The sequence below is a fragment of the Anser brachyrhynchus genome (assembly GCF_964034855.1).
Source record: "Anser brachyrhynchus genome assembly, chromosome: 8".
NCBI classification, from domain to species: Eukaryota; Metazoa; Chordata; class Aves; order Anseriformes; family Anatidae; genus Anser; species Anser brachyrhynchus.
Window position 1 is genome coordinate 23,482,954 of NC_137702.1, and position 16,793 is coordinate 23,499,746.

The 16,793-nt window shown below is 45.1% G+C and overlaps 1 long non-coding RNA gene across 2 annotated transcripts; it reads right to left on the minus strand.

Annotated features, from left to right (window-relative positions):
- Window positions 1-8,137: 8,137 nt before the first annotated feature.
- LOC308198752 lies at window positions 8,138-16,585 on the minus strand. Of its 2 annotated transcripts, XR_013954174.1 has the most exons (3): window positions 14,622-15,216; window positions 10,379-10,618; window positions 8,138-10,162 (listed from the first exon to the last, which is right to left on the minus strand). It is a non-coding gene; the product is annotated as an uncharacterized lncRNA (long non-coding RNA). The 2 variants fall into 2 exon arrangements; XR_013954173.1 differs by lacking the exon at window positions 10,379-10,618 and having other exon boundaries at window positions 14,622-16,585.
- Window positions 16,586-16,793: the final 208 nt, after the last annotated feature.

The window sequence follows — 16,793 nt, forward strand, 5'->3', positions numbered from 1 at the left end:
ATGTGATACAGCTGATGAACCAAGATGCTGTTCAAGGAACAAGATACTTAAGAATGGGAACTGGTGCACAGAAGGGTCCTGTTAGCACACACAGAGTAACTTACAGTAACTGTGTATGTATGCCTTCTTAACTGTATCTTCACCTCTCTGCTTGAATGTTGTTGGGCTTAATGCAGTAAATTAGGAAACCAGCCAAACCACAAAGAATAGTGCTCAAAAAGGCCTGACCCCATTAATCAGCGAAGCAAAGGTTTCCCCCCTCCTCTGCTGAACCATTTCATAGTCAGGGACATGGCACACTGTGTTTCACAGCTCGTTGCCTGGTGTTGGGAGTGCTAATGGATGTGCGGGGCGCTAAAGTGGTAGTGAGAGGGTACCCTAGATGAGAAGGTGACTCTGCTCCAAAATGGCACCCAAGGAAAATAAAACTGCTCAGTGATAGGTACAAGCAGAAGAAATCGTGCAGCTAAATATAAGTAGAAACTGGTGGTTGAAGTCACCCAGAAATGAGACTCCATCTGAGAAGAGCTCTCTTATAACAGGGATGCAATTAAAGCTCTTTTTAGAAAGGTGAGTTTTTTACTTTGTACAGAGCTTGAGAGATTTCCCTTAAAACCTCTTGTCTTGGAGTTTTGTCTCTCTTAATTCCTTGGTACTTCGACTTCACTTCTGTCCCAAATGGTGTGAGGCTATGCTGTCCCTTGGAGAGGAGGTAATGCTAGCAGGAAAACCCAGTATCCTCTGGTTTGTTTTGCATCTGCAAGCATCATTACAAGTCTTCTTAGTGCAAAAGCTCTTCTGCAGAGGAAGTGACATTCTTATTCTTTTCCTCCTGCCACTGAGTTCATCATCCTCAGCTGCCTACTTTAAAGGTGGTTGGGAAGCCATGCAAGCCATCTTTGTTGCATATTAACAATGGACTCCAGATAGGTGCTACTCAGCTTGCTGAGTTTTTTCTACAGAGTTTTCATGTCATTTACTTTGGGTATATCATGCATTCATGAGGGCCTTAGGAATAGATATTTCAATATTGTGTTTGTTCTCGCCACATAGGTGCACTATACTCATGCTGGCAGATGTGATTTGGAAGTGTGGAGAACTTCTCATGCCTATAGATCACACTTCAGGTCTGAGTCTTCTAGGATGCAGGCCCAAGCAATATCCAGATCCACCTCTCAGATGGCGCCCGGCTCACTTCCTTTCATTCTGTTGTGCAGTGATGCATTTGACTTCCAATATCAAAGCCTGGCAGTGCTGTGCAGCTGTCTGAGAAAGGTCACCGAAAGCCAGAAGAGTTTCACAAAAAACATAGATGAAAAGTTGACTCAGATTCGCTGAAGAGAACTAAACCCTTCTCTTTTTCTTTTAGAATTATCTGTTTTTTGTGAAACTCACTGGTTTGCTGTGACCTTTATCTTTTACCCAGACATAATAGGCTTTGTTTTTGCATTCACGTGGGGAAGGATTTTAATACAGAGTTCACATCCTGTGCTGCAGGTTGGATTGAGACTTGGTTGGTCCCATCACTAACAACTCTTGTTGTCAGCCTCAGCATCTGCCAGTGCCTCTGAGTGGAAGGATTGTAGCTGGCAGTGATGGGGGATGCTTCAATCCAGCATCTGACTCTGGCAGCCTAGAAATATCAATTCCTGCCTGGATGGCTTCAGACCTTGCAAGGCTGTGCCTGTGCTCCAGGGGTTGTATCCTGAATCCTCCCTTTCCTCAGTGCAGTGTGATGCTGGGGGGGACTTGTGTGATTTGGTGCTGTTGGGCCAAAATTTTCTTGCCCACTGTTGACTGATAAAGATCCTAGGAGATAAACAAGAGCGCTGTGTGAATGGTGGTGCCCAAGGCCTTTTATCAGCCTGGGCTGAAATTAGAGATTTTGCTGGCATTGAGCTACAGCAGTAGTCAGTTATGCTGTTAGTGTGGCTACTTTTCTTTTGAGACAGTTTATTTTTCCTGTGTGTAGCCAAGTAGGTAAAATAGAAGTTTGGTATCTGATGAGGTGCCCAGAAAGTGCCTGTGTAGAATAGAGAGCAAGATAAGGTGGTGATGCCCTAGATGTCTTTTGGGAGGGCTGGTAGTTGATGCACCAGGTCATAATCTCAGGTGACTTTAGGACGCTATTAATAGCCTGTCAGGCACAACATCTTGCTTTGAAACCAGCCGCTACTGGCTGTGGCAGCTGATGGCCCCTATGTGGGTTGGTGGTTCCCGCAGACACCACTGAAACCGATGCTCTTGTCTTGCTGCTGCCATCTCTAGAGAGAGGATGCGGAGCAGGGTGGAGCCCAGTGACACTGCACTGTGGATAGGAGGAAAGAAGCTGTTTAGCTGGATTCTTTTCCTAATGCATCTGCTTTCCCTTTTGAGAAGTTCCATGAGTCACACGTGGCTAAGTTCATAACAAAGCAAGAAGCTTTTATAGGGTGAAATTCCCTGGCCACCAGCAAGAGATGTCCCAGTGCTGCAGGGGGGGCAATGGTAGGGGTCCTTGTGTCTGCCCAGGCAGTGTGACTTTTAAGGAGAAGTGAATTTAAGTGTTGGTTTCAGAGCAGACTGTCCACAACCTTCTTTCTTGCTGCAAAGTGATCAGAAGAGGCATCTCATTTTAGGGTTTTGTGGGTGGGTGATGGCTGGAGATAAGGCGGTTCCCCAGCAGCAGTCATATTGGCCCAGCAGGCTCGTTCCCATGGGGCTTGCTAGCTCTTTGACTATGGTGATAGCCTAGACTTCTGAAACACTATTACAGCTCCAAACCCATTGTCCTCGTGTTGTAACCATTCCCATCTCTCCAGGGAGGCCTTGCCTCTGTCCCCTCCTGTGGGAAGTAGATGGGAGTTGCTGTGCCTCTCCATAGCTATCTAAAAGGAAAGGAGCATGTCTAAGGCATAGGCATCTCTTCGCCATCAGCAGAGAGATGAATGCTTCAGGGATGGTCTGAGCATTACTTGCCAGAGCACACCCTAGGCAATCTGCGTGGTGTGATTGGGTGCGTCAAGTCTAAATGAGTGAGAACATCCAACTTCAATTTCTGTAGCTTTGAAATCAGAGGGGAAGTTGTGAAGAGGCTCCTATTTGTGGAAATAAGAATTTGGGAGCCTCTAGTAATATTTTCAGAAGGCTATAAGAAAAGTATGGCCTACATTCCCAAATAAATCCAAAGAAGAGTCTTTAAAATGTGCTTTCTGTCTCATTTGCAATTACAGAAACTGAAACTGGGCTTCTGAATCATTTTGAAGGCTGTTGGGAAGTTGGCTGTTAGGTATCTAGAATGTTTATTTGGAAGTTTCCCTAGCTGGATTACTGTCTGTGTCATGTCTTTCCCTTTTGTCAAAGCAGGGAAGTCATTCTCAGGGCACATGCTGATTGCAATAATACAACACTAGCTTTTTCAGTCAGTTGATCAGATAAGAGGTACAATTTCTGTGGGTTGAAACAGGGACCATGTGTATGTAAACAGAAGAAAGTTGCCCTGATTCAATTAAAACTGTGATTAAAAGCTTTGGCCATCAAACTGGGGCAGATCCTGCAGAGGAACCCTCAGGATTTGGGTAGACAATTTAAGGTGGCTTTAGGTGAAGTGGCTGTGCCTGCTGAGCAGTAGGAAGTGTGTGTGCATGTCTGCTAGTCTTCCTTGATCATGCATGAACTGCATCTGAGTTCAGGCCAGTCATGCTTTTTCCCTGTTGATGCATAAACACACTTGTGCCTGTGATGATTCACAAATACTTGCAGAGGTTTGTACTGTCAGACTAACTCAATCTGATATGTCAACTTCACCCTGTTAGGAGTCTGTTAGAGTTGACTAGAAATAAGCGATACCTTAATGAGAATGAGCAACTACAAGAGTGTTCGCCCCTCTGCAGCTTAAATAGTTGAAGCTCACAATTTAAATCTGACTAGCACAACTTGCTCCGTCCTTTTACTCAACTGGACATCATTCAGCATGTGAGTTGTAGATAGGAATTTTTCTCCATTTTAGGAGGGATGGGGATTGCTGGAAGAATTGCAAGGTGCATTAGGAATTGCTGTACTGGGAGACAACCAAAAATACCAAGATCAGAGATATTGGGGTGGCTGAAGGTGAGGAGTACTCAACCTTATCTACAACTTCCATGAATTGCCCTTGATCAAAAAGTCAGTGCTGGTTAACAAAATACGCTTTGGACAGAAGTTATGAGGCAACTTCAGCATGGAAGGATCAGAACTATCATACCAGGAATACTGAGACCTGAATAGTAGAAATGAGCTGAAACAATCAGCAATACAGGGTGCTCAGTGACTAATAACAAAAATGTATTCTTAAGCAGGGGCCTCATCAGTTAGAAAATACTGAGAAGGAGAAAGATGTCAGTATACTGGTTGATCACAGGATGACTATGAACCATCAGTGTGATGTTCTTGTGAAAAAGGAAAATTTAGTGTGAAGATGCACCAGGTGAGTTGTGATGACCCCTGGTCCCCTCTGGGACACAGGCACTGGAACAGATGTAAATAATGCTGTGGATGTCCAAGGACACTGGGCATTTCAGTGCAATCTCGTGTAACAAAGGAAGCCCAGCAAAAAATCTTCAAGAATGCTGAACAAAATGAAAGGATTGAGTGATTTGTAAGGGACAGGAGTCTAAACCGAAGAGTAGTGCTGTCAGAAGAAGAAAAATGTTTGTCATTATTTCTTACATGTTGGTTGCAAATGAGGAAGTTTCTAACCATTAGGGTCTAGAATATCATCCTGCTAGAAACAGAAGCACCAAGAAATCTAGCCTTTCCCTAAAATGACATGCTAGACGGGACTAAAGGACCGGCCCCTAATAGCACAGCATGGTCTGTTAGCTGGTTCACCCAGTTCAGTGCTCCCAGACAAGCTGTTGGTTAAGCTGCTGCAAGTTTTGTAGATAGTTTGCTAACACAAGGTTAATGAGTGTAAGCTAGTTTGCTGAAAATGCATAGAAGTGGGCTTTTGTAACTCCTTTTTTAACTACAGAATTTCCAGAGATTTAGAGAAAGCTGTTTTGAGTTGTGTGCTCACAAGCCCCAAGTATGCTGAGCTGAATTAAACCAAGGTAGATCAGGGGAACACTGATTTCAAGAAAGTGCCCCTGCACATGCTCAAACTGATTTTTAACGACGCGATTTGAAAGCCTGTTACTAGATGACAGAGCTGTGATTTCTCTGTTGGTAAGGGTTATGATGGAGGAAGCCATAGATGCTCAAAGAATTCTTGGCGAGGTGGGGCAATTAACCATTAGAGATATTTGGAAAGCAGAGGTGTGGGTTAGTCATCACTGTGTGCTGGAAGCCATCTGTAGCTGCTGCACCCTTTTTCTGAACAGATGCCACTGCAGCCCTGCTCCAAGAGAAAACCTAGGTCATTACCATCAGATGCAAATTGCTCTTATGCAAAGATTTTGTCCACTGATTTGTCATTATGAACTTCAGATACTTTTTGTTTGTATTTCTACCCTCCATCCATCAGTGGTTTCAATTCTGTATTTTAAGTGATCTAATTTAAGTAGAAAGAGTCATATCTGCAGGAGGGCAAATCTTTATCCTTGTAGTCAGAAGGAGCTTGGGTGGTTTTGAGTCAACAGGATCAAAAAAGGAGCAAGCAGCCCTAGGAAAGCTAAATTTAACAGTGCTGCCTTGTGAGGCACGTTCTGCCCTGTTACTGTGCAGACCTTGGGGATTTCGCTTCCTCCCAGTGCTGTGCTCCAGCAGCTTGGCCCTGGCAGGACACCACAAGACACAGCGAGGGTGCAGCTCACCCAACTACAGCCAGAGTACAGCATCCTCAGGTTGCAATTGCCCTGCTTTCATGTGCAAATCTGGGGGGTTTGCTTGCTGTCACCTGAAATCCTGAGTGCCTCCATGGTCTACTTGGCTAAATTGTGAGCTGAAGAGGGGCTGTACTGGATCAGAGCAGGGCCTGAAGCAGATGACCATGGCAGAGTGTAGGTCTCTGCAGTTCCCTCAGTGATTTACTTTCTTTTACCCTTTTGCAGCTTTTCCTTTAGTCTTTGAATGTTCGTTATGATGTGTGCGGGCCCAGCCTCAACCGAGCTAAGCATGTTCCTGTTAAGGAAGTATCTCTTCTTACCCAGTTAATGCCTGCTGTAGGACTGGTCTAAGCAGATCTCTGGTTAGTGGCTTTGTAGTGCTCAGGAAATGGATCAGCAGCTTGCCCCATTTGTGCAGCACCTGGAACTTCTGGTGATCTGGGAGTTTCAGAATGAGAGACCCAAGCACTTTTCCAGCACACCAGGTCCGAGCAGTGCGCCATTTGTGCTGTCCAGATCACTGATGCTTCTTGCAGCCTTCTGAGAAAGGAGCATCTTGTTCCTATCAGCACTGTATTGCCTAACTTGTTCTTCTACCACTACTGGTCCCAGAAATGGATACCAGAGGCTTTAGGTCATCTCCACTAATGCTCCTGAGACAGCTGAACCTGTTACAGATCAGAAGGAATTAGAAATGGTGGGAATTTCCTGTTTTAAAAATCTCTAGCAATATGGAGTTAGAGGGAGGGACTGTCCAATTCTGCTTGTATATTTTTAAGATTGCAGCCCAAAGAACTTGTCATATGGTATTAGCTGGTGTCTAGCAGGCTGTCCCTTAGCAAACCCAGTATTTCTTGTGATGGTCACTTTTCCTTTGTTTCCTGCTTGTTCTGGGAAGTGCTATGAACTCCCTGGTAGCAGTATGTTCTCATACTGCTGCTTTCTGCTGAGTTAATTTTCCATAGGTGCCTTTTCAGCCCCATGTAGTTCTCCTCAAGCGCTCCCTAGAAACAGTACGGTGTACAGATCAAAAAGCCAGGGGGTCCTGATGAGGCAGGACTGATGTCCCCATCTTCTTCTTTGCTGGGGGCAATTTGGGCTGCAAACGGAGCTCCCTGAGTGGATTTCCTTGGCTCACTTCCTCCCATGCTGATGTATCACCAGGTGCAAAGTGAAGGGGAAGCTGCTGGAGCAGGCTGGGAGCAGTTTATCCCTGTCCTTGTTTTTTAATGGACATGAAAAGCTGTGGGTGTCCAGACCTGGCTTCTCTTTGTGGTAAAGTGGTACTGTTGTTTGAAAAACCTGGAAACTACTGTTCTGAACATCACTGGAAGGAAATGAGCTGGTTTTGTGCTTTAGCAGCAGGGGATATTTCTTGCCTGGAGCCATGCAGGCATGTTGGGGCTCAGTGGTGGATAGGTCACACAGAAATATCTTATAAGCAGAAATCCCCCTCTGGAGAAGTTAAACTTCATGGGCTTTATTCTTCTCTCAGTTGCACCCTCCTTTCTGCAATGTAACTTCGTTTAGTTCCTTGGAGTTATTCTAACCCACCTCAATGTGAGTAAAACCAGGAGGAACTCTTTTATTTTCAGACGCAGCTTTATGCATGTAGCAACTGCCAAATATCAGGCTTACACCTAAAGCCACTGATTTTAAAAGAACCACTGGAAAGTTTAGGATTTCACTTTGACTCATGCTAGTTTTCTTTTTATGGGAAAATCATGAAGACTCCCCTTTCTTGATTCAGTTTTGACCCAACCAGAGCTGGGATAGCCCCTTTGGTGGATCAGTGTGTATGAATTTCATAGGAACTTAAACAGATGCCAAGGAGAGATAGTTAACTCAATAGCATGTCTTTGTTTTTTTTTCACCTCAGGAGAACCTCTATAAGCTAAAATTAACATTAGACCTTGAGTTTTCACCTTCCAGGTACTGAAATGACCCAGACACCTGACTTATAATATTAAGAATGAAATTCTAGTAAGAATTCATATGTTAATGTTTGTCTGAAAACTGAGTGCAAGGAAGTCTTTGGGGTCAGAAAAAAAGTTGATATTTATACAGTAAAGTCTAAACAGGTCAGATTTCCTTTAGCGAAAGAGTATGCATTGCTCAGGGTTTCATCCATGTAGTAAAGCAGAGGGTATTTTTATCGCTGCCAGTCAAACAGCAACAAGTTACAGATAAATTGGCAATACAACATGATAAACTTATCATGGTATGAAACCATGGGCTCTGCTCAAACAGTACCACTAACAAATTCCTCGTGACTTGATGTGGTCTAGCTATTAGAGTTGAAGGAATTGAAATAGGTACGACTATATTAAACCCAGAAACATTGAAACTTAGCCTTTATCAGAAGGTAATTAAACAGTCATCTTTATTTACAGTAAGCCTTCTTTGTTTTCTCTTCTGCCAAGGGAAAAGACTACTTGGAGTATCAGCACTTGCTTATGTAAGCAGAGGGTAGATGGGTATCTTATCTGGAAATAATAACTGCCAACTTCAGCTGGGTAATTCTGGTTAAGGAGGAGGTCTGGGCCAGCAATGTTGAGGGCTTTTGACACATGAGCCTGTGAGTAACTGCAGCGCCTTGTGGGGTTGCCACCAAAACATCTCATGGCTCTCTTAGCTTGAGCTGGCACTGGAAGTCATTTTAACCCGTGTTCTGTGCTGAGAAATGAAGCTGTGAGCCCAGATGCCTCTTTGTGTCTGCTTCTGTGAGAAGAGTAACTTCTTCACCTTCCCCAGCATCGTGCTTTGTGCTTGAGAGCTGGCCCTTGCTACCTGGGCTTGGCAGAGCTCTGTTGGGCTGCTCACCTTTGGCATTGTATAAAGAGGCTGCAACGCTAAGAGGAGAGAAACCTGGCTGCAAGCGCATCAAACACCCTCTCCATGCCTCATTCCATGGGATCTGAGCAGCGCCACTCCTGAGAAGAGGGGGCTTGTGCCTGAGGAAAGACCTGTGCTGCCAATGTCTGCCCTGAGCAGTACTGACACAGGGTGTCTCTTTCTGAGATTCTTCTGTGGTCACCCACAGTCACCTGTCTTGCAGCTGAGGTGTCCTTAAAGGACAGCTTCCACTAGACCAAAATCATAGTTAAGAAATCCAAAAACAATGCCTTAGCATGCAGCCCGGTCTCGTGTCCAAACCCAATGTGGAGAATGGATATATTTGTTTTGAACCAGTCATTCCAGAGTCTGCAATGGTATTTGTTGTCCTCCCACAAGAGCTCTCTTGAGCTTTGGCTGTGGGAATAACTGCTGTCAGAGCCAGCTCATCCAGCCCTTTTTGGTCTCATTCACGGCATAATTGGCACCTCTTCTTCCAGTGTGTTGCAGAGCTCCCTGAGGGGTGGCGCTGGACCTTTGGCAACAGGATCCCTTCTCCCTTGAGCAGTGGAGGAGGAGATCTTCTGGTGCCAACATGAAATGATTCTGGAGATGTTTATGGCCTGTTGTTGACCTAAGCTTGCAACTGGTGAGACATGCAGACTTCCTCTCAGTGATGGTGGAAAAGCAACACATGAAAAATAGCCTATGGCAGTTGTGCAAAGGAAAAAAGCTCTAGTCTCCTCTCATGGATGTGATGTCCTTTCTTTGACTTCTTGCCCATTAAATACATGACTTTCAATCCCTGCCAGTTCATTTCTGCATCTTATCAATTATTGGTTAATAAGGCCATCACCTGGTAGGAAACCTTGGCTCAGATTTCCCAGCCTGTGGGTTATCTTGTGGGCAAGACTTCCAAAAGTTGTCCCTGACAGGTGCATTACTTACTTGTGCCACCTCCTGAGGGATGTGAGACCTGGCAGCTCTGCTGCCAGGCAGCTTGCAGAGTCTAGCTGCTTTTCCAATTTACCTGTTTTTTTGTCATTATCTTTTATCTACACAGTTGTATCTCTATTAAGTGACGTGCATTAAATTATCTGGAAATCGTGGGAGGCTACTTGCTTTCTTTGTAGGCATAGACCCATGGCCCTCTCCATGGGTGCTGGTGCAGCTCCAGTGAGAGCTGAGGCTCTGGCTCACCCCTCCTCATCCTCTCAAGCTGGGGGACATCCAGCTGCCTGCCAGATGTGTGCTCCCATGTGGCAGAGCTGCACCTGCGTCCCACTGCTGCTCTGCATCTGGCTTGTCCTGCACACTGCTGACCAGAGAAAGGTGCTAAAGTGGTGGTGTTCTGGCACCGCTTGCAGGGTTTCCAGCGCTCTGTGTAGGCGTGTGCTCTGTGTAGACAGGCTCTTCACTGCTCCCTGTGTGATTAGGGAAAATGCGTGGTGTCTGTCCATGGTGTTGTGTTTCAGGATATAAAAGCCTTTGACTCTTGAAGTCGTCATGTGAGAAAAATCTCAATTTTCTTCAGACAAGAACCCCTATAATAATTAAGAAAAACAATAAAAATCACGAACTAATAAGGATTCTTCTGGTGGGGATTAAATACCCTCCTCTCTTTTTCTCCTGCTTCCAGAGAGCGTTCCCTGGAAACACTCCAATTCTGTGTAATTCAATCCCTTTTACTCATTAATTCATTAAGAATTCCTCTAAGGAGAAGTTAAAGGTTTACAATAGATAGTTTTAACAGTTTTAACCTTAAAAGTCTTTGTTAATGCAGTCTCTCAGGGTTAACTGATGCTTTTACCCAGGTGTGAGTCCACCCTTTCTCAGCTGTTCTTACTGTTGTCTCAGTAGTCAGGAGCACTTGGAACAGTTCGTCCCACTAAGGTTGCAGTTTCAATTCTCTCCATGTTCGCATCAGATCCCAATTTCCTGCTTGGAATGGATGGATCAGGACTTCCAAGGGTGGGGTTTGAGCTAATGATGCACAGGTCCTGAGAGATGACAAAGGACGACAGCCCGAGTATATAGTTCTTAAGAAAAGCATCTTTTGTCTCAAATTGAGGTAATTCATTCCCTTTGTCCATGTACAGCAATCCAAATAATATTTCATATGGTGAAACTCCCACATCTTTCTTGGTGCAATTTGAATTCGGAGAAGTGCCAAAGGTAAGCACTTCGTTTGGGGAAGCTGATTTTCCAGAACTTAGTTAATTGCTTCCTTACTGTCTGATCCTCTCCACCCTTCCAGAAGAGGAGGGACGCCAAGGAGTGTGAAATTTCCACTTAATTCCTAGAGTCCACATTAGCCCTTGCAATATTTCTGACATAAAGTGATTTCTTTGATCAGAGTCAATATTTTCAACAATTCCGTACCTGGGAGTTATTTGTTCTAGAATTACTTTAGTTACTATGTTCATAGTAGCAGATACTGAAGGGAAAGCTTCCACCCACCCTGACAAATGGATCTACTAAGACTAATGAGTATTTAAATCTACCTACTCTAAGGAGTTCTGTAAAATCTACCTGTACATTTTGGAAGCGTTGAATTCCTGGTTCTCGCCCCCTTTGAGCTGACTGCAGATAATTTTCCTATTTACCTTTTGACATACTACACAACTCCTATGTACTTGTTCAGCCAGAATATATATATATTCCTACACATGCATATTTCCATAGCACTGCATCACACATTGCTTAAATTCCCCAGTGACCCTCTTGATGTAAAACAGTTAATATTTGCCTCATTAGTACTTTATTCAGCATTTCTCTCCCATCAGGGAGTATCTGTTTTCCTTTGGACTTCGTGACTCCTAATTCCTTAAAAACCTCTTTCTGTTAAAACTTTTCAGTTCTTTTTAGTTGTGGGTAGGGGTAGATTAACAATTCCCTGAATCCCCTCTGGATTTGTTCTTCGTTCCTCCTCAGACACTAGATGCCCTAAATATTTGACTTTCTACAAATTTTAATTTATTTTCCAATACTTTCAAGCCCTGTTTTCTCAGAAAGTCGAACAGCTTGTTAGTGTCTTCCTTCACAACTGTTTTTTCCTGCCCTGACAATAAAAGATCATCCACATATTGTAACAGTAACACCTCCTTTGGAGGTTGAAATTACTCCAAAATTTGTCCTAGAACTTGCCCAAATAAATTGGTGGCCCTGTAAACCCCTGAGGTAAAATTATCCATCTGTATTGCTGCTTCTGCCCCATTTCAGGGTCTTTCTACTCAAAAGCAAGTATATCTTTGCTCTCAGGGTCTGAGAGCACCCCATTAATAATACTGTTATTCCAGCCTAACAATTTATTATTTGAATGCCCCATTTCATTATCAAATCCTTTCCCAACAAGTTAGTCTCTTCCTCAGGTGCACACAATAATTGCCCAGTGATCATTCTATCCCTAGTCTCAGCTTGGTGTGCCCAGAAAGTAGCACTGTTATCCTAGTCCCTTCTACCCCCATCACATTTAGGGTTTTATTAGTTAATTTAAGCCTTGATACTTTACAGGCCAGTAATGACCTAGCTGCCTCAGTGCGCTGGGTTCACATGGCAAGGTTCTGGTAGTGGGGGGGCTGCAGTGCTAGCTGCTGTGAGAAGAATCCAGCAGCTGCCCCATGTCAGATAAGGGCCCGTTTCAGCCAGCTCCAAAGGGGCCCACTGCTGCCCAGAGCCAAGCCATGAGCAATGCAGTTTAAATCTCTAGGAGAGCACATCCAAGAAAAGATTAAAAAAAAACAAAAACAAACAAACAAAAAAAAAAAAAAACAAAAAAAAAAACCTGCTGCACAACAGCAGCTGGGAGAGTGGAGTGAGGAGTGAGAAACCTCCCTGCAGACACCAAGGTCAGTGCAGAGGAGGGGGAGTGCAGTGCAGAGGTGCTCCAGGTCCTGGAGCCAAAGCCCCCCTGCGGCCCACAGGGTGGCCCCTGGTGGGGAAGGCAGACCCCCCCCCCGCAGCCCATGGTGTACCACAGTGGAGCAGATTTCCGTGCTGCAGCCCATTTAGGAACAGCCCAGGAAGGTCGGTACCCCATGAGAGGGACCCCACACCAGAGCAGCTCCCAAAGAGCCCATTTTTCGCTGTCCATGGAGAAACCCACACAGGACCAGCCCAGGAAGGTCGGCACCCCACAACAGAGCAGGGGGGATGGTGATCATGAAGGAGCAGTGGAAACGAAGCACCATGGGCTGACTGCAGCCCCCACTCCCGGCCCCCCCTCCATGCCACTCAGGGCAGGGAAGAGGTGGAAGAGAGTGGATGGGAGAAGGTGCCCCCAGCTTATTTGTTTCTCACCGCTCTGGCCTGTCAGCAATAGGTAATAAATTTTATTAATCTTCCTATGCTAAGTCTGTTTTGCCTGTAACGATAATTGTAGAGTGATCCCCATTGAGGTACGCTTTTTCATTTATCAGGGAATTAGCTTTCTGAGAAGCCCTGACTCCCCTATTCTGAATTTATAACAGCAATCTCTTCTCCTTCTTCCGCTCTGGATACTCCTATTTGAAGTGGCTGGCCTGGCCACACTTAAAACATCTTCTCAAAGCCTGTCCCTGCTAGGATTTAGGCTGCAACACAGGTAGCTTTCCTTGTCTGCTATTCCTCAGTCTCTCTTCCTCTCCTTTCCATCCTGGGCCCTTTATCTCCCCCTCTGCCTCACTACCCCGTGCGCTGTGAATAAATACCATTTGTTTCGCTCTCTGCTTTTCCTTCTCATCTCCCCTCCTGGCATACACCTTCATACTACCCACACTGTTCACTCCATCCTCCCACCTTCTGGAGCTTTTTCTGCATATCTGGCTAGGCTTTAATGGCAAAATGGACTTTAAAGGGCCCATGGGCTACCGGGTCCTCAGGATTCATCCCCAAGTACTTTCTGATTGTGACCCCAAGTCTCTCATAGGATTTCTATGTTGTGGGTTGTTATTATCGCAGTTAGATAAGTGGATATTGCTGCTCTATCAGAATTACTCTCGGTCCGGGGGTGTGTGTTAGTTCTTTCCCATTCTTGCATAGCTGCATGGTAAATCATTCCCCTCCTAAACGTTCTTCTCCAGTGAATAACATACTCAAGATTGACATTTTCCCCCCCAGGAATACAAATGAGGCCTTAAAAAGGGATTTGACTGTTCTGCTAGGCCCTCAATTAAAGACTTCCATTTCCTTCTTAAAACTCCTAACCTCTCTGCTGGTAAGGGGGGAGTGGCGTTGGCCCTGCACGGCCACGAGGCCCCACCAGGACCCCCCCCCGGCTCCACTCCTGCAGCTCCGTGTTCCCCGGTGCGACTTCTCCAGGGACAGCATCAATTGCAGTCCCTGTCTCCCCTCCTGGAGCAGCTGCCGCTGCCTCCGGTGCAATGTTAGGATTATAGGGAGCATAACTTGATTCCTTCTCTGAAAACAGAACCTTATTGTTGACATATAAATTTCAAGCCTGAATTTTCATCAGACACGTATTTGAGCCAAAATACTGAAGTTCCTTTTATTAGCTTTTTAGGCCAGACAATTACACAATATCAAACCATTTTATAATTATATATTTTAAAATCGTTTTCCCTAGTTTTTGGGTTGTTTTTCCAAATCCTTATCATTTTTTCCAAAGGGCTATCTTTAGGCACAATCCCAGGGTCTCCAACCCCACCCTGCTGACTCTTGGAACCCTTAATCCCCAGCTCTTACTGGTGTGCTGCTGTGGACTTTACCACCCAGAGGGTACCACACGCCTTCACCTAGGATTAGGACAGAGGTGGGGTGTACTGCCGAGCACCTCACTTCACCGTGCTTGGGGCACTGTACACCTAAGGGCCCAAATCCCCGAGACTCTCTTTCGCTTCGTTCCTTTCCAGCCGAGGGGACTTTGTTCGTCCCCTTGCGGGACTACAGAACCTCGCGGATCGGGACTCCACACTCGCTTCGCACTATAAGTGCGTCTCATTCACACTCCACACAAGAGTCTCCCTGAACCCAACCCGAGGCAAGATATGGTAAGGTTTCCCTTACCTCGGTCTGTGCATGGCTTCCCGGTCCAGGTTATCAGCAGTAATCCCTGTGCCTGTTCCCGATCCGGGCTGAGCTATCTCTGAGCTGTGTCTGTGTATGTCAGTGCTGGCCTCCTTTCTCCCCAGAGCTTCGCAGAGCCTGTCTTCAGATTAACAGTCTCGGTCCTTTATCAGCCGTACCAAGACAACCCACCACCCCTGACGGGACCGCTGAAATCAGCGGGGTGCACCTTCCTGTCTGTGGTGGCAAGAAATCTTCAGCAGGTGACAAGATCCCAGATGAGTCCCCAAATTGGAAGAAAAATCTCAAATAATTTTCTTCAGACAGGATCTTCTGTGAAGCTATTTTATTCGCAATTGCAATGGCGGGCGTACTGTCAATTAGGAGCGCACTTCAGTAAACAAATCATAACCTTTTATTCCCTATTACCCGACACCTGATCACCTCCCCTATTTCCTCATTGGCTGAGTACTACAGGTTCACAGGCTACTTGACGCTCCTCTATACCATATATGTACAATTTTCCTTTTTTTCAACCCTTTAATTTCTCCTTTCTTATGTTTTGAGAACTTGTGATCTTTGTTTTACTGTTCTCACACTGCTTATCCTGGTTTTCTCAAGCTTCAACCTTATTTTGGAACAGTGAGGCCTTCTACTGTCCACTTATCTACTTAGCATGTCTCCTTGTTATGACTACACAACTACCTCGGAATACAGAAAATTAGTTCTCTACTGCAAAAACACAACTTAGTTTCTCACTGGCAGAGGTCAATCTCCTGTATAGCCAGAGCAAATATTTCCTGCAGTCATCTCTTCTGTTCTAGCCAGCGGAGATGCTGGAGCTCCTGGTGTGATGGTGCTTGATCATGCTGCCATTCTCCAAAGTGATTTGGGGCTGCGTGTAGGTTGGGCAGAAAGAGCCCAAAGCAATGCCTTGAAAAGTCGTGGTAACCACAAGTGACACACTGATGGTTTTCCCAAAATCAACTCATAAGGCACCTTTAAACCTAGATTAGCTTCTGATTTGATCTATAGCAAGATGTAAATATGCCAAATGACTTTTCAATTTAGACAGTCTTCTCCTTCTGGCTTCTTCCAGTTTACTGCCTTTGTTAAAAGTGCTCATGTTTTAGCTTCCTTCTGCAACATATTCAGTTTCCTCTATACAACTTCAATCCTCTTTTTAGTTGGTTTCTCATTGAAACCAAAACCAGCTGCGGTAATTGTATTGCTATTCCTCTGGGATTTCCTCAGTAGTTCCTAAAACAATGCTGATTAGTGTGTAATGTTATCTTGGGCTGTATTACACGGAAGAGAGAACATTACTTATGAATGAAATCCAAAGCGTTTTCCTACACTACAGCATCAGAAAAGGGAGTGCTGTGTTCTTTAGAACTCAAACTCTTGTATTCACTTTCATATGAAATTTCCTAAGAAAGTCAAATTGTTTTGTTGTTTTTAATTTGCCAGTATCCTTCAGGCATGTTCTGCTGCTCCAGTGCTGTGCTGCTTATTAGGGCTCTGGACTTGCTGGCGGTGCTCCAGCCTAAACATACATGAACTCTGCTACTTGTCAAAACTGCTACCCTCTGTTGCTAATGCTGGTTGTGGTGAAATATACTCCTGGACTCCAGTATGCCCCCAGACAGCTCAGCATGTTGCTCATTCTACCTGTTGGGATTTCTTCCTAGTGCCTCATAAGAGAACTCATCTTCTTACCAAGGCACCTCTGTATAGAAATTTTTTCCATCTTCTGTCCTATATGGGTGAGGAGGCCCTGGGTCTCTCTAGCTTCCACTTTTCGTTTGCAGCCCAAGCAACACAGAGACCTTGGGAGGATGAGCAGCAGGTCCAGAGTTTCCATGCAAAGAAGCAGACCTCAAAAGGGCTGTGAGATTTGTCTGATCCCTAGCACCAGGACAAGGGATGTGCACCATTGTGTCCTCCATCCCCTCCTTCCCAAAAGCTGCCAATCCTTGACTACAAATCGGCTGCAAATCCCTTGAAGCACACAAGTGAGCTTGTCAGTTGTGTGATGATAGTTATGTAGTCAGTACTTCTTAGTGCAGCTTGACTGTGAGCAGGAAGTATCACAAGTGAGCTAGGAATAGTAGGTGTTTCCCCAGAAGTGGGGATCCCCAGAAGCACTGGAGCCAATATTGGATGCTCTCA